The sequence below is a fragment of the Lichenostomus cassidix genome, chromosome 14, assembly GCF_008360975.1.
Source record: "Lichenostomus cassidix isolate B80296 chromosome 14, HeHo_3.0, whole genome shotgun sequence".
Lineage (NCBI taxonomy): Eukaryota > Metazoa > Chordata > Aves > Passeriformes > Meliphagidae > Lichenostomus > Lichenostomus cassidix.
In genome coordinates, this window is record NC_139495.1 from 2,914,298 (window position 1) to 2,935,802 (window position 21,505).

Sequence of the window (21,505 nt, forward strand, 5' to 3'; positions counted from 1 at the left end):
CAGTGAAGCCCAGTTTGGCTCCAGGATGGGGAAGGCTGATTTCCATCTCTGTGGGGATGAAGGGAGGTGCTCTGGGACACTCAGGGAGGGAAGGATTCCCCTCAGCACTGCTGGAAGGGAGAGCTCAGCCATCCCACAGTCCAGTTTCACAAAGAGAGTTTCATCTCTCGTGCTCTGTGTGTGCTTGGCCTTTATTTAGAGGTCCTGATCTCACTGCCTTTATAAAAATCCCTGTCTCAGCAGGCAATCTGTTGGCTTTGGCATGAGGTTGGTTTTGGTGGGGATTGATGCCTCAGTGGGCTGAGAGCCTCGTGGGGCTGGGGGAGCCAGGAGCTCCTGCAGATCCCAGAGACATCAAATGACCAATTAACTGAGGCTGGTGAAAGGATCTGAGGGAAGAGTTCTATGCAGGAAGCAGCACTGATCACATCCACCATTCCTCACCACCCTGGCAGGTCATGCTCTGCCTCCCTACAGCTTCTCTCTGTTTTGGGAAATCTCAAAGGGCCTCACAACCACCACTAAATGGAGATTTTTTCTGTGGAATCAAGCTTTCTTTGCTTCCCAGACAAGGAATCAGGGTGGGATGAGATGGAGCTGTTCACCCAAACCTGTGCAAAACCTCAGCAGCAGATCTGAGTCCCAAATCCTGCAAATCCTCCTGCTAATCTCTGCTTTGCTGAAGAGCATCGGGGAATTTTAGTGGCCCCGTTGAGATTACTGTCATTTTTCTGTCCTTAGCTCCTCTCCACCTTGGCAGAATCGATTTCCCTTATTAGCTTTAGGCTTTCACTGTGGCAACAAAGCTACGAGAAGATCCCTTTCTTCTGCAGGACTCTTAAAAACCCTAGGAAGCATCCTTAGCACGCACAAGTGGATGCAACTCTATTTCCCAGGGCTAAAGGTGCCAGTTCTTCCCTTGGAGAGCACTTCAAGCTCTTCCACTCCAGCTCCTGAGAGGAACAGCACAGATCTTGCTGAGAGAAGAACATTTCCAGGCCCTGCAGGAAGGCAGAAGCACAGCAGGACAGGCAGAGGAGGCCACCAGACCCCTGGGACATGCAGGGGAAGGAGAAGACACCTTGCAGGATGAGGGAGCTGGGCTGAGCCAGTGCTTCATCCATCCCAAACAGGTTGGATGTGCTGCCTGCATCCCTGTGCTGTGCTGGGGCTGAGCTGCTGAGCTGGAAGGAGCCCAGGAGAGAAAATTGGCTGGCAGAGGATCCGGTGAGCAGTGAAGGCTTGTTGCTCAGGCAGGAAATTGCTGTGTCCCTCGGCCTCTGCTGAGGGTCCCCCTCATCTGGGGATGGTGTGGGCAGAGCTGGGGTACCCAGCCCAACAGGACCTGCAGAACCACAGCTCAGAACCAGCTGGGAATTGTGGAAATGCAAGTCCTGGCTGTTGCCACCTGCGAGGGGACAGTGCTGCAGTGTCCCAACACAGCCCTGAGCTCAGCTCCCAGGGCTCCCAGGGCAGGGAATCATCCTCTCTGGCCGGTGCCAGCATTTTGGGTGGCTGAGACACTTCTGCAATGGCAGGACCTGGCTTTGAGTCTGATTCTGACCTGGCAAAGCCCTGCTAATGCAGCTCCTGGATTGGAGCCAGCAAAGCTGGGGTGGAATTTCACCTTTCTCCACAGAGGGAGATGCTCATAGACTTGGATTCGTGAAGGCAACAGCTCTCTCCTGCTCAGACATCTCTCCCATTCCTCAGTCCAAGTGGCAATGGGAGCTGTGGGGTGTGATTGGCTTGTGGCACAAACATAGGCTCAGCCTCCCAAAATCATTCAGCAGTGCAAATTCCTGTGTGCTGCAGGCATGACATGGATGAATGTGATGGGTTGTTGGTTGGGATAGAGGAAATATTTAAGCCATGGCAGGGTGGGCAGGCAGAGGAAAATATTCAGGGTATCTTTTGAGACCCAGAGCTGTGAGCAGCCTCCTCTCTCCCCGTGAGCTTTTCCCAACCCTGTGAGCAGTTGCTAGCAAACAGGTAGGGAAAAACCTCCACTGCCTTTAGAGGATTTTACAGAGAAATGGGCAAACTGAGACAGGGAGATGTGCTGAAATTCATGCCAGGAATTAATCTGCAGTGCTTGGGCTCCCTTGGCTTACATGCTGCTCTGTCTTCTCCCTCCTTCTCTGGACTAAGGGGGTCAGGGACAAGGTACAGTCCCATCTTCAAGAGGAAAACAGAGCTCCATGCCCATAGCATGGATCTGCAGCAAAAACGTTTGCAAGATGGAAAGCATCTGGAGAGACTGTTTTCCAGGAGAGGGTGTTGGATGCTAAAAGGCCCAGAAATGCCAAAAAATCCAATGGCTGTAGCAAATCTAGAGATCCAGCAGGTCTGAAGGCGCAGAGGTGGGTGCTTTTCCAAAGGGAGGGAAGGGGATTTGGAGGGTGGGAAATCTCCCTGGCAGTTATTCCATCCCTCTAGGAAACAGGGTGCCAGTCTGAAGGAAACAAGCCCTTTCTCTTATAGCCCTGGCAAGCTCACTTCCACCCCCCTGACTAAGCAGGAGGAGACAATAACCACAGCACAGTGTCCCGACAAATATAATTAACAAGGAAAAAAAAAAGATTTTTCAAAGTTTGGGTCCTCAGCAGCGATGTTTTATTCATGGCCCGGCAGGGAAGTGCTGGCGGCGCCATCAATTATGGGAGCTGCCGGGTGCTGCGCCTGCTCTGCTGAGCTGGGCAAAGCTTTATCATCCTGACACCTGGGGTGGGGAATTGGGGCAGCCTGGGGAGCCTGGGGGACCACTGAGCCCAGGGATATGAGCCTTGCTTCCCCTCCCTGCAGCCATCCTTGCTGCTGGATGCTCTCAGCCATCTGCAGGGTCCACGCCCTGCTCGGGGGGTGAGCATCGCATTCCCAAAAAATGAGGAGGTGGATTGAGGGTGGACAAGCAGCCCCAGGGATCACCACCCTCCCTGAGGCTGAGGTGATCTTGGCAGTGCCACTGAAGCAGCACGAGTCATGGCTTGGTCAAAGACCCAAATCAAAAGGGATGATGATATAAAAATGCTCATTCAAAGCACACCTAAAGCGCTGGTTGGAACCATCCCCAGGCTTGGTGCACCCCCAGGAGCAGCTCATAGCTCTGATTATTTCCTATTCTGGGAAATCTCCCCAGTAACTTTCCAGAGAGGTAATAAATAAAATATTTAGTGCTCAGCAAACTAAAGCAGGTGCAAGAACAACACAAGCAGGAGAAGGAACCTGGGAAGGGTCCCTGTGGAGTTGGCTGCAGCTTCCAGAGATGTGAGGGAGAAGGACCAGCATAAATGGGGCCAGGCTGGGAGAAAGGTGACCCTGCATCAGGACATCCCTGGGCATCACATTGACATCCCTGGAAGTGTCCAAGGCCAGGCTGGACAGGGCTTGGAGCAACCTGGGATAGTGGAAGGTGTCCCTGCCCATTGGAACTGCATGGACTTTAAGGTCCTTTCCAACCCAAACCATTCTGGCATTCTATGACAATATTGCCATGAAAGAAACTTCTCCAAAAACCTCTTTGAAATACGAAAGTGGTGAAAGAAGGCTGGAAACTGGGACAACGACCTGGGGGTAGAAGAAGAGGGTGACCTGTGGCATCATTAGATCTGCTTCAGGGTGTCACCTGGATGGTGGCACTGCACAGAGAGATTTTTGTGCCTGCACTGCCTGACAAGGCAGGTGACAAAGCAGGAGAAGCTTTGAAAGGGCAGGAGCATCCTCAGAAGAGCAAATGCTGGATTAATGAGTGAAACAACCTCTGGCTGCCTGGCAAGGAGGGACGATCCCTGCGAGTGTCAGACGGCGGGTGGCTGTCACCACGGGGCTCCTGCTGTCACCTGTGATCCGGGGAGCTGATAACGGGGGACAGCCCGGCCTGGCTCCCCTGGGAGGCTGCTGGGACCAAGCGCTGCATTCACCCATCCCTTTTAATCAAGGTAATGCTCAGTTGTGCCCGGGCCCGGGCGGTGTCACCGGAGGATTGATGACCTGGCACACCCAAGCCCGGCTCCGGCGACAGCCTGGGCTCAGCTGGCCTCGCTCATCCCCGCTGCCGAATGCAAACTGCGTTTAATTTCTGGAGGAGATGCAGGAAGGGAAGGGGCTGTTCGAGCATTCCTGCCTGCATTCTCAGCCCCAATATCTCTGCTGCCCCACGAGCAGGGCTCTACCAACCCCAAATCCCTTCTGCTCCATGGAGGGATGGGCTCTGCTCCCGTCCTTACGGGTTGTGCTCAGATTCAGTGGTTTTTTAGGAGCAAATAATGTGTCTAAAGAGTTTTAGCTGGGAGATTCCATCCTACTCAAGGGGCTTGTATCCCCCGAGGCACAGAGGGACCCAGAACCCCTGGGCTGGGTGATCAGGGAGCCAGCATCAGCTCCTGGGGGGGATGCAATTAGCTTAATTGGTGCGAGAATTAGCGGAAAGATGGTGTACTCTTGCCCAGCCGAGCCTAATGAGAGGAGAAGCATCCTCCTCCCCAGCCTGCTGGTTACATCCAGGGGGAAAAAGTGGGGTGAGTTGGATGCTGGACGAGGATCTGCATGCGTTGTGCCTTTGCTCAGCCCCTCGGTGCCTCCCCCAATTCCCGCAAGGGGGTCTCAGTGCAGCATCTCCGGGGGAGGTGGCGTGGGACAGTCTGTCACCGCAGCAGGGCTGGGCTGGCTCCCAGGCATGGCAGCTCCATCTGCTCCTGCAGAAAGCCCTCCTGTTCCACCCCCGCAGCCAGCCAAAGGTACCTCGTAACCCTTGCTCGGAGCTGGCTCCGCGCAAAGCCATGTGCTCTATAAAAAGCCACGCTCCCTGGGAAGAACCCCCCCCCTCCATTAGGATTTTTTTAGAGACACCTGATGATGAGCAAATCTTCCCCTGCAGTCTGGAGTGGATGCTCTTGGAAAGCAGATCGGGGAAGAAAGGATTTGTGAGGAGAAAAGGACTTGTCCATGGGGGACAGAGGGGCAGGGAGGTGCTCCTCGTGGACTGAGCTGTGCAGGGTTAATCAGCAGGAGCACTTGCCTTATCCCTGAGCCCTTCGTCTTGCTCTGAACGTGTCAGTCCCTGAAATTTTAATGCCTTTACACTGCTGCTTTAATTATTAAGCGTGGAGGTAATGGAGAAGCCAAGCTGGGAGAGGTGGCTGCTGGGCAGGGGTGCAATCCTGCATCCTGGGCACGCAGGAGGCTGCAGCGTGGATCTGAGCATCCTGGGGCTGCTGTGCTGAGCAACATGGCTCAGATATCACTTTGGCTTCATTCTTAGTGCTTTTTGGAACTTCCCATGTTATATTCCTGCTCTGCAGGGACCATAATGGCTTTTGGTGTCTCTTGCCCTCTGCCCGTGGTGTGTTTGTCTGGTGAAGTTTGCCAGAGGGGATAGATGTTCTCGAGGGACTGACAGAGGAGATGTTTGTGACCCCTCTGAATGGATGTCTGTAATTTGGGAGAGAACTGTGAGCTGTGTGGCTGCTCCAAAGTCCTTTCCCAAAGGGAACTGTGTCAGATTGAGGTGGAGGGGAATGAGTTCATCTGCAGCCACGACTGGAGCCTGATGGTGCTGGGGGAAGAGCTTCCCTCTAGCTACAGAACTGCACCGTGCTTGCCAAAAAATGTAAAGCTCTTGTGCTAACAGGGTAATTAATTAATTACAGCTCATTAGAAGAATTACAATCCCATTAGTTCCTTTGGATCATGATGGGGGGGAGCTGATCCTCAGAGGATGAGTGAGGGCACTCCAGGCTGCCGAGAGCTGCTCTTTGCACTGGGGAGACTGGGGGTGCTCTGGGGCTGATTTTTGGGGATGGAGTCGTGCTTGTTCAGCCCCTCTTGGCCACCCCCAAATGATGGCCCTCTGCTTCCAGGGAAGCATACACTGAAATGGCCAAAACAGAAATGCCAGAGCTGCTGTGTCCCACTCTGCTCCCGGGAGCTTGGGTGTCAAACTCTGCTCTGTCCTGCAGTGCTCTGCCTGCATCCCTTTGGACATGCCTCATGAGACTCTGCCTGAGGGGGAAATGGATCAGGATAAGTGTCTGATCCCATGTGGGACAGGTCATGGGGTCCTGGCACCGCAGCTCTCTGCTTTCTCTGGGAGCAAATCCTCCCTGCTGCCCTCCTTCTCCCCTTGAAATCCCATTAACGCTTCCTTTATTCTTCGCTTCATGTCGCTGTCACTCGCCGGTCGCTCGTTCCTTTGATCCCTTTAATTTATTATTTTTTATTTCACAGAATCTTTTATTACTTTTTTTTCTTTTTTATTTAAGAAAAAAGGCTTTATCACCGAGGCTGGGTGAGCGGGGACCTCGCTGATTAAATATAGCAACGAGACGTGCTGCTCACGGCGTGCCAACCCTGGGGTGTAGTGCTTGTCCTCCCAGAACTTGGGCAGTTTCCCTCCTCCTCCTCCCTGCTGGGACACGGAGGAGTTCTAGGGCCTGCCACGAGTCCAGATGAATTGCTCCAGACCTTAAGCCCTGACTGGAACAAACCCCAAGTTTCCTCAATTTCCGTTCCCTTAGCCTGGTGCTCAGAATCTGGGCGTTTCTGTTAATGCAGCAACACACCTCATGAATAAAGATTAAGTTGATTAAAAAAGGAAAACCCAGAGCAAGGCTGAATAAAAGTGATTTGCAGAGATTAGATGCTCTGGCACATCAGGAGTTCCCTAAAGGGCTGAGCTAACATGTTCAAACATAAGAGCTTTAAGCCCTCTTCCCTGTTTTGTAACTAATGGCTTTGGGTTGGGAAGACTGACTCTCCCACTTGATAATTGTTCCTGTGGGACACACTGAAGTTCCATGCACTGCATGATACCCCTGTAACCTGTTCCCTGCTTTCCATGGGATGTGCTCTGGGCAGTAGTTGTGCAAACAACTCCCTTCCCAGCGGCCAGATCTGGGGGAATGGAGCAAAAAAGGGGATGAGCCTTATAACCCAGCCTCCATAGCTTCTTCTATGCTCCTGGCTCTCAAAATCGGGGATAACTCTCCTGTGTGACTGAGTCTAAGGAGGAAAAATAGTAAAAAGTCAAACCAGGAAAAGAGTAAAAAATCAAAAATAGAAAAATCAAAATTTTCTTCTTATTTGTGAAAGCAAGACTGAATATGAAGTGTTTCCATGTGATGCCCCAGCAGATAAGGGTCGTGTCCCAAGGATCTGGAGCAGCCAAGGAAAAATACCCAACTCCTTTTGCTGTGTATCAAATCCAGTGGGCTGCTGGTGTCACAACCTGAGCTTTCCCTCTGCCACATAAACGTACATTCTGCCCAGAAAATAGGGGAAAAAAGCCTCACAGTCTTTTCTTTCCCCAGGGAATCTCCTTCCCTGGATATCCCTGGGCCCCAAAGCTTCTTGCATGCCTGGGGTGATGCTCTGGTGTGTGCTGGGAAAGGGGCACTGTGTGTTATTTAATGGGACAGCAGGGAAAGGAATGTGCATACGTAATCTGGAAAATCTTTGGTCTGGGATTTGCAGGGGTAGATATAAGGGCAGAATCCAACTCGCTGCGTTTTAATGATGCAACCTCTGCCTTCATCAGAATTTCCCCCTTGTGCTCAGGGCTGCAGCACTGTCACTGTTGTGGGCCAGGATTGTGTCTTGCTAAGCCCTGCTTGAACGAGTGAGGCCATTCCTGAGAGATTATAAAGTGATTGACCTTTTAATTCTGACCTGAAAATGTGAGGTTTTCCACACCACATATCCCACTCCCCCTTCCCCATTTATTTTTCTTGAGAGAGATGCTGTCACTGAGCTAATGCAGGTTGTGCCTAACTGGGAATGTGTCCCTGTGTGGGACTTCTGTGTGTCCTCACACGTGGGGAAGCCTGGAGTGGAGCATCCTCAGGAGGCAACTCCAGAGCAGGATGCCAGCAGCAGCAGGGAGGTAGAAAATGGAGCTTATTTAAAGATTTCCACTGTAGATTTCTGCACTGGATTATGCAGTGTGGTAGCTGGTGCTGGCAGGGTCTGAACTCAGCAATCCAGGGTCCTCTCCCCTGTCCCTTTGTGACCCAGGAGCTGTGATTCCCTCGGTAGTATTTCTGTGGTGCGAGTCAAATTCCACCGTGGGTAATTACACTCTAACAACTCCTCGGGGAGCAGCGAGGCAATGCCAGTGCTGTGCCTGCCGAGGAGTCTCAGGTGTCAGCGAGCTGCAGCCTGGAGGTGGCTGCATTGCAGGCGCTGAGATGCTCACACCGCCGGGGCTGCTCCATCCTCTGATTTCTCATCCAAATAGAACGCCTGTCTTGCTCTGAGTTCTCAAAGAACGATGTGAGGGGGGAGGTTTGAAGGGTGAATTCATGTGCTGCCTGTGCAGCTGGGACAGTCGTGCTCCCGACGCTGGAGGACGCAGCCGCTGCCTTGGGAAAGTGGGAAGAGCTTTGAATCCAACCAGAAATGCAGCTGGTGGAGCAGCAACTCCCCCCTGCTCCTCTCCCTTCTCCCTGCAGTCACAGCCATTCATCCCAAGCAGTTGTATCCAGCGCTGTGTTTCAGCAGGAATTTTTTCTCCATCAATCCAGCTGCTATTTCTTTCCCCCCGAGGCTTCCGAAGGCAGCAGGTCTGCAGCAAAGTGCAAATATTGAAGTGCTGCTCGTGGGGGATTAGCGACTTGGCAATTAAAATATTTGACCTACATCTTGTTGAGTACCAGCAAGGTCAGATGGAGCTGTGCTTCTTCCCAAAACTTCCTCCCGAAGGAATTTTTTCGTTGAGGTTACTTCTGTCGGAACATGTTGCTACTGAATATAAAGGGAAGGGCTCAGGGTCTGGATCTGTGGGGCTGTGCAAGGGCTGGACCCCTCAGCAGGGATTTTGGGGGTGCTGGGAGTTTCTCAGGGCGGATTGGGGATCATCTCTGCAGCACAAACACTCTTGAATATTTACAGGACTCTTCCCACAAACACAGCGGAGAACAAGCATCTCCTTTTGTTCCCGAGTTTGTACGTGCCGAGAATCCTCGTCCAAACAAATGAGTGGGTTTTTCTCCTAGCAAACATCACTGATCTCTCTTTTTTTTTTTTTTTTCTCCCCTCTCTCTCCTCCTTTTCACATGTTTTTCGCTCTGCTCTGCGAACAATGTTCTTTTTAAGCCAGGGCAGAAAACTCAGTGTGTGTCCCGAGCACGATGTGACGGCAGGAGCTGGAGATGTCTGCTTGGCAGGGGGATCAAGAGGAAGTCTTTTATAAAGCTCCTCTCATCCCAAAGCAAGGGGAGGGGGAACAAAAACAAAGCCCCCCCAGAACTGCTGGGTTTGGGTGGTTTGCTCACAGCTGGGGCTACAGGGACAGCAGTCAGAGGGTTCCTGGGCACCCCCAGCCTGAGGTTTGCTCAGATTCAAATGGCAGTGAGTGGCTGTGGCAGGGCTGGAGGAGCACTGGGAGTTTGCTCCTTTGGGCTGTGGGCTGTTGGTTGTTCCTCCAAAATCCTCTTGTACAGCTGGCATCCCCCAACAACCTGTGGAAGATGTTTTGGGCTGCAGTGTGAGCTAAAACAGGGATCCCTTGCTGTGGCTGGGTCTGGCAGCTCTGCCTGTTACTCCTCTCTTGAAAAAGACTCTGCTCTGAGCCCACCTGCTCCAGGCAGGGCTGCTGAGACACCAACTTGCTGCCAGTCTCAGGGAGTTTGGAGTTCCTGCCTCCTGGAGCTGAGCAAGGGAGGCTGTTGGCAGGTGCTAAACAAGCATAGAGGTGACTGTGGGGTGTGATCACAGGGAAGGGCTGTGCAAAATCCGTGTGGCTGCTCTGGGAGCTGCTGCTGCCTCCAACTCTGGGAAATCCCAGTGTCTCAGAGCAGGAGAAGCCCAGGCCATTGTTGGTCCTGACTGATGCTCAAACCAGAGCCCAAGAACCGAGTGGATCCTCACCTCCTGATGAAACCCTGACCCTGAGGTTTTACCTGTCAAATCCAAGAGCATGAACTTTCACCAAGAGACTCAAGTAACAGGTTTTTCTAACAGGAACAATGTTGGATTTTGGCAGAAGAACAGTTAGAAAATGGAAAGCAACAGGTTTGTAGAAACCTCCATGGTCTGTCATCCCTTATGGAAGTCACTCACCCATCCTTTGTTCTGTTTTCAGTGGGGTGATGCTCCTCAAAAGGTGTGGGGTTGGGGTTAGAAATTCCCAGTTGCTGCTGGGGACTCACCTTAGTGAAGGTCATTGATGTTTGCAGTTTTGCTGCCTGCCCTGGTCCTGCCTGGCTTCCCCTGCCTCCCCAGGATCACTCCAGGTGGGATTTGATAGCTTCTCTTTATTGAGTCGTGCTGTCCTTGGAGTCTGATGGCAAAAATTTCTTGCAGAGCCATAAAATGTCTTCAGGGCTACCAGTCTGTGAGCCAGCAGGGAGCAGGGAATTGCTGAGTTTGGGTAAACTTGTCATTAGAGAGAAAATAGTTCTTCAGGTTCCTCCCTGAGCAATACACGACTTAAAATAAACCCTCAAAACAGCAACAACAAAAAAGAAAAAAACCCCAACAACCTCTTCAACAACATACACCTCAGCATGGCTCAAAAGAAAAAGAACATCTTTTCTCATTCAACAAATTTTCCTGCAACCTCTCCCCGATTTTCTTTAGGAAATGAACTTCTGGCTAAACCTATTCAATCTCACAAAGCATTTCAATTTTGACAAGAGTGCATATTCTGGAGGAACGTGGTTTCATCAGAGTTTCTCCAGCCAGCTCTAATCCCAAATGCCTCGCTGTGACTAAACCTCATTTCTATGTTAAGTACTTGAGCTCGCCTGTAAGGACCAGGTAAAAACTCAATCAGTCGAGTAGCCTCCCTGCAGCTGCCTTGTTAAATAGTGGGCTTTTAAAACTTTTTTCCTTTTTATCTTAATGGAGAAGAAGTGGAAGATCCCCTGGGGAGAAGCAGAGCTTTATCCCTGATAAACTAACCCAAAAATTCACACTGGAACCTTGCTGACATCCAGGGAGAGGTGGGGGCTTGGGGGTCCTGGTCCCTTGGGACTGAGCTCTGGGAAGGTTTTTGCTGCTTTGTCTTTTATCATCCAGCATCCAGAAAGGAGGGAAAGAGAGGGGAAAAAAAGGAATTTTAAATAAGCATCTTTGGGAAGCACAAAGTGCTGGCAGTGGTGGGCAGCCCTCTCCTGCTGGCTGCAGTCCTTAGGGAAGAACACACATAACTTCTGCCCTGCCATGGGCATTTACAGCCAAATTGCCATCCCAGTGGGGCTGGATTTGAGGTGTGGGCTGCTCTAGCAGCAGGAGGAGCTTTCTGTCCTCCCAGAGACCTGGATCACGCCTTCCCTGGATATTCCACCTCACCTATGCCATGCTCCTTGCTTTGGCATCCCCATGAGAGGTGCATGTGCCACCTGTGCCTGGCGGGGGGGTGAGGTCCCTTCTGAAAAAGAGGGATTTAGGAAATTCCACGGCAGCTCCATGCAGGAATCACCCCTTCCTGCTCTCTGAGAGTCGCTGCATTGGAGCATCCCGGAGCAGCAGGTATCACCCGATGGGACCTGCTGTGCCACCCCTGCATCCCAGACGGAATTCCCTGGCTCACCCCGCAGGGATGAACACCCCAGGAATAGGGAAAGAGCATTTTCTCACCCCTGGAGGAGCTCCCTGCCCTGGGCTTTGCTGGGTGCTGTGGCTGTGATCCGGAGCATGCTGGCAGCTGCGTGTGCTTGGCGCTGGCACTGCAGAGCCTGGCACCCATCCCAAACTCATGCAGAGCTCGGGAATTACATGTGATTGCACAAAATGGGGGAGAGAAACAACTGGGAAGATCACCGTGCTGTACCTTGGCTTTTGGAAATGGGAAGTTTTCGGGAAGAGTTCAGAATGCTCTGTATGGAAATTAATTTTTTTTTTGTCGGTGGAGTTTTGCCTTTTCTGCTTTGGAAAATGTCGTTTAAATAATGTAGAGGAGAGCTGTGCTTAACAAATGAGTGCAACAACCTGGTGAGGAGTTGGTTGCTTTTGGATTGAACAAACTGCTTTGAGCCTTATGGAAAAAAACCCTTTACAATTTAGTCTTTCACTTAAAAATAATTTGTTTCCATTTGAATGCATGGTTTTATTTTGCTCTGCAACCCAAAGAATCGCCCAGCCTTTCGTCTGCCTGGCCCTGGGTGCTACTGAACCTTTGTTTTCCAAGTCCCCACCCTCCAAAAAACCATTACAGGCAGGTGATCCTGTTACCTTCCTAAAATGCAGCTTCATTTCAGACTTAAAATTTAATTTCTCTTGGCTTCCCTGGCACAGTCCTGCTGTCTGGTGCAGGTCTTGCCCATTGCTACGAGCAGAGGGTGAATTCTGGGCAGTTTTGTGCCAGTTTTGGCATTTCTTCACCCTGTAAAGTTCAAGCACTTGGCTCTGCCACCTGCAGCTGCCCAGTGTCACTTAGCACTGAGTGCCTGGGGACAGGACCTGAGCAATCCTTCAGGTTTTATGGTTATTGCCATACCCAGACCCAAGCCCTACCACAGGCTGCTCAGACCCTTTTGCCCTTTCCCAAACTCCGAGAGCAGCCAGCGATGGGCAGAGAAGCCTTGCCAAGAGCAGGAGAGCACAAATATTTGTGCAAATGCTCCCCTCTGCCAGCTGCAGCGACACAAACCCAAATTCTCTGCCTCTATTTTCCTCTCCAGCCCGGGGACAGTGGTGGCACAGCCGGCTCAGCCTCCAGTGCTGCTGGAGGAGCTGCTGGTGCTGATTCTGCAGGGATGAGTTTAACCTTGCTCCGTGCCCAGGAGCCGTGCAGAAGCGCCGGGGCTGCTTTATTTAGCAGCTGGGGTGGGTGTGAAATGCCTCTTGTGAAACTCGGGGCGGATTTTCGGTGCCTGAGTGACCTGTCAGAGAGGAGCAGGAGGCTGGGGCAGGTCGTGTCCTGTCTGCTCCCTCGGCTTCCTGCTGCCTGTGCCTCTGAGCATCCCCCAGCTGATGCCTGAACCCTCCGAGCTCATGTGTGACCTGGTTTGGCACACAAGGGGATGTCCCATGGATGGGCAAATCCCTCCAGGCTGCTGCTGACAGGTGAAGGCAGCAGTGAGGCTCGAGGCTGCTTATTTGGGATTTTTCTTTGACCAAACCCACTGTGGGTAAATTCCTTGAATGTGTGATCCCAGAGAGTGGGCACTGGGGGAGAAATCAGTATCTGCCAGCACAGCCCTTATCATAGTTTTAACCCCACTGAGCAGCCTGGCAGGACATCCAGCACTGACCATTGAGGTGCTGAAGATGCTCACAGGTTGCCCATCCTCTGTGTCCTGCTAATGCCCCAGCCCAGCTGCTTTTACCCCCAGCTGTGTCCATCCATGGGCTCTCCAGCCTCCCATGTCCAGTGGTCTCCACAAGGCTGCTCAGGACAAAGAGGAATATCTCTCTCTCTCTCTGTCCTGTCTCTGGCAGTGCTGAGAAATTTGGGTTCTAACCTGCTACAGGGGAGGCTGGGATGAGAAATTTCCCACGTGGTGGGAGCTGAGCCAGTTTCCTCCTGGCTTGATGTGATGTCTCCATCACTGAAGGGACTTACAGTCCAGCCAGCTGTGGCTGGGCTGGGAGCACTGCCCTTGTAGGGAGGGCTGTTGGGTTGTTCCCATCTCTGTACTCAGCTACCAAGTCCTGGAGGACAAACAGTTTGGGTGCAGAAGCAACTTGTCATTTTGACCTCTTCTGTCTATTTTTTGCCTCTGGGGATGGGTGATTCTCCTCCACCCACCAGGATATTTCCTGCAACCTCCTCAGCCAAACCCTTGGATGGGTCAGTAAGGGAATCCATGCTGGGAAAAGCCCCTTCAAACCCCTCTTCTTGTGCCTCTGTCCAGAAGGGAATCGCTGTGTGCCGTGGCTGAACTGGATCAGGCCAGAGGTGCTTATATAAGATATTTACTGTGTGCCCCAAGACTGCCTTGGGAAGGAGCCAACGTGCTGATTAGGTGACGTCTGCTCGGGACCAGCTGGATTTGGCCTCAGAGCATCTGCTGCCTGCACTGGTGGTCTCAGAGGTGCTGCCCTCGGGTCGTTTATGTAAGAAGCCAGTTGGGCTCTTTGGCTGCAGCCAAACCTCTGGGTCGTGTGAGGTGCCTGTCTGACCCCTGGGGTGTCCAGCCTGCCATAGGTCAGCTCCTCACTGCTGCTTTTTCATCCTCCCTTCCTGAAATAATTCACCCTTTGGATGAGGGAAAAGGGAGCTGAGTGTTGGTTGTGGAGTGAGGAGAGCTGAAAGGGCTCTGTGGTTTCTCCTGGGTGCTGTGAGCACGGTGGGCAGCCCAGGGGAGATGCCCTTTGGCATTCCTTTTGGGGCATCCCAAGGTAAAAAGCCAAAGCTGTGCTCATCCCAACTGGCCCGGGCCATGGAGCTGGCACTGGGCTTGTGCACAAAGTCTAGGAATTCCCTTCTGCTGCCCCAAATACTCCCCAAAACACTGCAGGGCATGACAGCAGCAGATAAGCTTCTTTCCTCCTGCTTTATCATGATTTTTCCAGTCAGGGTTCCAGAGTGATAGAGTCTCTGGCCTGATCTTGGAGCAATGGCATGCTGAGGGTGTGTGGTTTTCCCAAACTGGCTCTTTTTTAGCTCTTCAGTTGAGGATAAGGAGTGGGCTCCCATCTCTGGCCATGATGAAATGCACTGGCCAAGGTCTCCTCAAGCATTTGTCCACAAGCTGGACCTCTCTGTGTGCAGCAAGGCAAGGGCAGCACCTTTAAACTCCTAAAAAGTGTGTCATGGCCAGGTGAGAAATCCTCTGGGATTGTGTAGGGACATGTTTTATGGAGGATATGGCTGTTTGGACCAGCACTGCTCATGGTGGAGCAAGGCTGAGCCATCCTGAGGTGAGCTGTGTGCACCGTGAAGGAGGAGAGAAGCAGAGGAAGAGTCAGAGGAGGATTCTGGGGAGCGACATTCCCTCGGGACTCTCCTGAAACAAGCTCTAATGGGTGAAATTAAGCTGAATAGAATGGGGAAATTTCCTAAGATATGATAGAGCCTCCCAAGGGACGCGGTGCTATCCCAGCAGCACAGTCCCCAGGGCAAACACAGGGAAAAGGCTGGGAGCAAACCTGGCAATGGGATCTGTGTCCCTGCTGTGGGGCAGTGCTTGGCTTTGCAGTGAGCCTGAGCCCCTGGTGTGGGGCAGTGCTGGGATGTGATGGGGGATGCTGCCAGTGTCCGTGTTGTGGCTGGGGCTGGAATCCAGCTGGAAGCTGGACGGAGCAATCCTTTATTAGCAAAATCTGCAGAATTTCACTGGCTACAAGTGGCGTTTCATTTTGTCAACTGGCAGAAATACAAATGTCTTTTTTTTTCCCCTGTGCTAGCCATTCTGAGGGAGAAATGGCTCACCTGCTCCATGGCTTTTCATGGAGCAGATGATTGCTCCTGGCTGATGGCTCCTCAGGCCCAATCCTGCCTTTGCTTTTCTTTCCTGGGTGAGTGAATACCAAGGTGCTGAGCTGAGAGGGCAAGACCTGCTGGGCATGGTGCAACCAGCCTTTGGAGAGCCCCTCCACATCCCTGCATGGCAGTGGCAAATTCTTGCCCCCATCAGCAGTTTCTGGTCCCCAGGACCTCACTCGTGGTGCCATAAAAGCACCACAAACACTCCTCTCAGCTGCTGTGCTCCTCCTGTCAGCAGTTGGGCTCTTTCCCTGCCCTCCCTCCCTCCTGGTCTTGCTGAAGCACAGCCAGAAACCAGAGGTGCAAAGGGATGAGCACTCCTCTATTTCCAGATAAATCCACAGCAGTGCCACAGTTCACTGCTCCTCATTCCCCGAGGTCAACCTCTCTGAGCTATTTTGGTTGTGCTCCCTCTGTGGCAGCACCGCCCTTGAGATGCTCTGGACACGGAGGGTAGGTCTGAGCATCCCTCTCTCCATCATCCAACTGCTCCTGGACATCCTCAATTCCTCTCCCAGGCTCCCTGGTAACCCCCATGCCCACCACACAAATCTCTTTTCTTCTGCACTGCTGTCTCTGGGTGACCAGAGTGACCAGGTGACCACTCAACCTCCGCGAGCGCTCCAGGGCCGAAAGCCATGCCCACAAACCCATGCCATCCTCCCATCCGTCTGCCGCATCCCCTGGCCCGTTGTCTTCCCAAATCCCACCAGGACTTGGCCCTCTGCATGCCTTCTCCGGCCAACAGCGCGGCCTGGCAGAGCCGGCATCCCGCGCTGACCGCGCTGCCAGCGCCCGGAGCAGATGGCCGCAGCCGACCGGACCCTTCCCCACGGCCGCTTTTCGGCCGCTTTTCGGCTGGGGGCTGGGTGGGCAGGGTGGGCAGGCGAGATGGGAGCCAGCTTGGCCAGAGTGTCAGGGCGAGGCGTGGCCGTGGTAAAGCTCGTGGCTATTTTTAACCTGGATGGATGAGAGCTCATTTCCTGAGCTGGCTCGTGCGGCGCGGCGGAACGTGGGGCTGGGATGGGGATGGGGGATGTGGTTTGGGTCATCAAAAGCCTGGAAATGGGCTGTTCTAGGAGCAGAAATGGGAAGGGAGTGAGGTGCTGGGAGAGCAGAGCTGGTATTCCACGGGGATGTCCTGCAGTGGTGTTGTGGTCTGGTGTGGCTTGAGTTTTGGGTGTCTTGCTGGGCTCTGGGGTGGGTGCTGCACCCATCAGCCTTGGGGCTTTCTAGGCTCGTATTTCCAAGTCCCAGTTACCACACTGGGACTTACGATGGGATTTAAAGCTTATTCCTCCCAGCACCCCACCTTCCTCCTGCTGCCAAACCCATCGGGACAAATGGGCGAGATTCCCATGGGAGCAAACCCCTGCCCTGCGGGATTTGTGAACAACCCAGCATGTTTTGGGGTTCAGCAAACCCAGTTTCCTTGAAATCCCACCCTTGCCAGCTGCTAGGCTTTCGGAGGGGTTAGAGGAGCTTGGCCGTGTCACCACACTGTGTGGGACAGGGTGGTGGCACCTGATCTGAGTGTCCCCATGCCATCAGGAGCACGGGTGACTTAGCACGTTTCCCTATCCCCGCTCCCCCACGCCTCCCCCTCGGCCTCCTCCTCTGGGAGCCCTGACACTAATGCAGCGGGAGTGGGGGATTTATGGACGGCAGCCCTCCAATCGGGCCATCCGTCTTGATTAAATTAGCCCTAATGGCTCGGTGCTGACTCGCTCATGGCCCTGCGCAGCCGCGCTGCGGGCGCCGGCAAGGGGCTCGACCCCGCTGGATGAACCCCTCCTTCCACCCCCTCGTCCTCCTTCCCTCACTCAGACAATCCCTAAAAAAGGGTCCACACCTGGCCTGGGGCAGGGGGAGGTTGGATCCTGGCTGGAGCTGTTCCCTGGCTGGGAGCCCATGGGACAAGGGTGTCCCCAGGGCTGCAGTTCTGTGCTGACAGAAGGGGACAAGGAGCTTCTCCCCAGCCCTGATGGGAAAACATGGGGAACTCCTCCCTGAAAGCAGAGGGAATCTGGGGCTCGCTGGAAAGGAAATCCCAGGCTATTAATTTGCATTTCCTGTAGCAAACTGGGCAATGAGGGATGAGCCACCAGCGTGGCCAGGTGATGGGAACACCAGCCTCGCCAGTTGGGGCTGCCCAGCTCCACCCAGCCCTCCCTGCTGGCCCCAGTTTTGGACTGGGGGCCCTGAAGCTGCTCCCCTCACCCCAGTGGGTACCCCTGGCCCGTGGCAAGTTTCCCACCCCAGCTCTGCAGCCAATCTTTGGGTGCATTAATTGTGTTTATTTTTGAAGGAAGTGGAAGGAACCTTGGTTTGGCATTGCTGGCTGGGCATTGGGACAGGGAGGGATTTGGGAACATTTCCGTGAGCATGGTGGGGTGACAGGAGAGGAGGAGCAAGCTGGGCTGTGGGGGGCTGCCTGACCAACAGAAAAGGGCAGTGTTTTGGGGTCAGGTTGTCCCTGGGTAGTTTTGCACAAGACCACCATGCCCAGTGTGTGAGCTGCTGTCCCCACTGATCTGCAAACCCCAAATCTCTTCTGTTAACTGAGCATCCACCAGGGTTGGAATAAGGCCCTGCAGTGCTTTTCATCCTGGGATTTCAGTGTTGGCTAAAATTCAGTGTTTCTGAGGCTGGTGGAATGGGGTGAGAGGGGACAAGCCAAAGTGGAGAGGGGAGGGGAAGAGAGGGGAATGCACTGGGAGCATTGCTCTGAGATGCTCTGGAGTTTGGGGTTTTTGGGAGCAGTGAGGGAACAATGCTCCATCTCCATGTCGGGAGAGGATGGGAGCTGCACACCAGGAGAGTCGCTGCTCCAGGATGCTGTCGAAGGGGAGAGGCAAGAATTTCTGGTCCCAAACTTGTGGTGGGAGACAAGGAAGAGTGAGGAAGAGGCTGCCAAAGGGCAGGTGGGAGGCAGCCTCTTCATGTGCTGAGTTCTGGGGGGGTTTGTGGTTCCTCTGTGACCTGCCAGCTCGTGACAGCCACGCTGAGCACTGCCGAGCATCGCTGGCGAGGCTGGAGGTCTCCTGGCTGTGATTTTTTATTTTTTTTTAACAAAGCCTGCGAATCCCCAAAAAAGGAGCAGGCAGCAGCCCTGGGATCTCGCGGGTGACCGAGTGTGGAGGAAGTGTAGCAAAAATTACAGACGGTGGCTGGTTTGCATCTCTCTCTGGCTGGGAGCCAGGCGAGGTTGTGAGCCCACTGCAGCATCCCTGTGCCTCCCGCTCCCCTCGGCAGGGGAAAGAGGCTGCCGGAGCAAGCTTTCACTTTGACCCTCTCCAAAAAGGCCTCGCTATTATAAGGACAGGGTGACCTGGAGACACCCAAAGCCTCCCGAATGGCTTAAAATAATGCTCGCCACCAAAGAAACAAACTTGGACTCCGGTCAACCCCTAAAAAACAAATAAAAATAATCCCCGCCCGCAATAAAAAGAAGTGGCACCAATCCCTCCCTCTACCCCCGGCTCCTCTCAGCACACGCAGCCCCCTGCCCCTGAAACCAGCCCAAAGTGAAGCCTTCAGGGACGCCGTCCCCACCATCGATTTTTCATGGAAGGTGCCCAGGAAGGACGGTGATGGACTGCGGGGCCACTGCCCCCCGAGAGCAGCCGCCGGCGCGGGGGAGCTGAGATGGATCCATCGGGAAAGGGTTGTTGCTTCCCGGTGGCTGTGGCTGCTGGAGCCAGGGCTGGGCTAGAAAAAACAAGCGGAAGCCATCAAGGTGGAGGAGAGGAAGCGAGGAAGAAGAAGGAGAAGAAGAAGAGCCGAAGGGCTGGGGCGAAGCAGCCATTAGGAAAGTGCTGATGCAGAGGTTCCCTCGTGTCTACGGGCAGAGTTGGAGGAGTTGCTGTTCGCGGACAAAGGCAGCAGGAGGGAGTGGAGCTTTGTAGAAGCCGGAGCCTGTCTCACTGGGTGTCTGTGTTTCATTCCCTGTCAAAAGCCTGGGAGCTGGTGGGGGGGAGAGAAAAAAGCAGGGAAGCGGCGAGCTGCAGCGCTCGCTCAGGATCAGATAGCAAGAAAACCAATAGCGGCGAGAAAAAAAAAAAAAAAAAAAAAAAGAGAAAACCAACCCACATCAACCAACCAACCCACCCACCCTCCACGCTGAGGCTGGAACAGGCAGGTCCCTGCCAACTCCACAGCACGCAGCAAGCAGGGAAGAAGGGAAGAAGTCCACCCTCCCCGGGCAGGAGCGGAGTTGAGCCCGAAGGATATTTGATGACACTTTGGCAACGATGGGTCCCCCAGCATCTTCCAGAGCCCATTTGAGGGTGAAGGCTCTGAAAGCGCAGAGGGAGTTTGAAGCTAAATTCACCTGAGTCTGGATCTCTTGGTCGCTGGGATTTATCTATTTTTCTTTTTTTTTCTCCACGGGGAAACCGAACCAAGAAAAAAAAGCGTGTTTGTTGTTTTTTCCTTTTTTTTCCATCTCCCTCCTTTTTTTTTTTTTTTCATTTTAATTTTTTTTTTTTCCTTTCGGAAGAATATATATTTTTTTCCCCCTGTGTTTGGAATGGAGGGGTTGGGTCTGTGCCTGAGAAGCAGCAGCCGAACGTCGGTCCTGGGAGAAACCCGAGTGGATGTGGGGTGCCCTGCCAGCTAACTCTCCAGGAGCTGCAGCCCCACGGCCGGAGGGGCTGGATGCAGTGAGAGGTAAGTGCCGGCTCCGGTGCCTCCCGACGACAGCTCCTCCAGCTCCGTCTCAATCCCAAGTCAGAGGCAAAAACAGCAGTCTCATAGTGAGTCAATCGCTTCCACCTATTGCAGCCCTAATGGAGAAATAAGACGGGGAAGTTTCGCAGCCGTGGCTCCACGGGGGAAGTTCCCCTTCACCCCCCGTGCCCCAAATGCCAGCCTGGGGGGCATGTTTGGCCAAGCGGCGTCACCGTGCCGGTGCCACGGGCCCCCTCCCTGCCCAGCCAGCTCCCAGGGTTTGCTGCTGCTTTTTGGGTTCCTCTCCGAGCCGCTGCTCCCCTCCTCTCGCTTCCCCCGGCCAGCTCGCTTCCTCGCCCAAAACTTTTGCACACACCGGTTGTTTTGGGCGATGCCCACGCGGGGTTGTGCCCCTCGATGCCCACACGGGGATATCCACACGCTGGTGACACAAACCCGCCTGGCCCTCTTGTCCCCAAGTCCCCCAGCCCTTGCAGCGGGGACACGCTTGGGGTGAGCCCGGGAGCAGCAGGGCTGGGGGGCTTGGAAGGCAAACTGCAAAGCGCAGGGGGAAAGCCGAGCGAGCCGAGCACGGCGGCAGCAGCAGCAGCAGCAGCAGCAGCATAATTGCATCACTGTAATAGTATCGGCGCTGAGCACGAGCCAGGCGAGTAAAATTGTCCAGAAAATGAGCTGTACTAAAGTGCCTCCAGTTAGCAGCACCTGCACGCCTTCACTGGGTGCTCGAGGCCGTTTGTATTTTTAGAAGTCTCTCTTAATTATAGAGCGAAGAGTGTGAGAGGGAAAATGGTGTGTATTTAGCAGCATTCCCGGACGGTTTTGCAGTGGAATATGAGCACAAAATCACCAAATAGGGTTTTTTTTCTCCCCCCTCCCCTCTGCACTTGTGATTTTGAACCACCTGTTTTGCTGTGGTGTCAGCAAACGAGGGCTGGATTTTTTCTTTCCTGTTCTTAGAAAGCGTGGTGTGACTTTGCCCGTGAAAAAAGATGGGAAGAGATCCCTCTGCCTTCCCTCTGCACCCCAAATCAACCCCAATTCCTGAGACTTTCCCACTCCCATCCCAGGGGTGACACTTCTAGGGACAGGGGACTTTCATGTCAGTGCCAGGTCTTCTGCAAGCAGCAAAGAGCTGGGGATGTTTAGCAGGTCACTGAGAAAAAAAAAACCTACAACAAACCCTGCAACAACTCGTTTTGCTTCCATAAACCTTCTTCCCCTCATCCCCTTCTCCACCAAACTTTCCAGGGCCTTTTGTTTGGAACAGCAGGTGAAATTCCCTTTGTGTGAGCACAAAGCAATGAAGCCACCAGAAAATAATGAAAACAAGACTAAAAAAAAAATTTTAAAAATCCTTGCCTGCTCTTTTCAGGCCTGGAATAACAGCGAGCGTTCCCGTCCATGCCAGATAAGCTTAAAGCTCTGGCTTTGCTGGGGAAGGCA

At 53.3% G+C, this 21,505-nt stretch overlaps 1 protein-coding gene and 1 long non-coding RNA gene across 3 annotated transcripts in view; one reads left to right on the forward strand and one right to left on the reverse strand.

Annotated features, from left to right (window-relative positions):
• LOC146430645 (ATP-sensitive inward rectifier potassium channel 12) overlaps nucleotides 1–21,505 on the forward strand; it is a 55,382-nt gene that overhangs the window by 2,261 nt on the left and 31,616 nt on the right. The window contains exon 1 of one of the 2 annotated variants that reach the window (XM_085074474.1): nucleotides 19,330–20,041. The exons of the other annotated variant lie outside the window; for it this stretch is intronic. The gene's annotated coding sequence lies outside the window, so the exon portion shown is untranslated. Of the gene's footprint in view, nucleotides 1–19,329; nucleotides 20,042–21,505 lie in introns of those variants that run through there. 2 annotated transcript variants of the gene reach the window in all.
• Nucleotides 19,822–20,871, reverse strand: LOC146430646 (uncharacterized). The gene is made up of 2 exons (XR_014855061.1): nucleotides 20,418–20,871; nucleotides 19,822–20,157 (listed from the first exon to the last, which is right to left on the reverse strand). It is a non-coding gene; the product is annotated as an uncharacterized LOC146430646 (long non-coding RNA).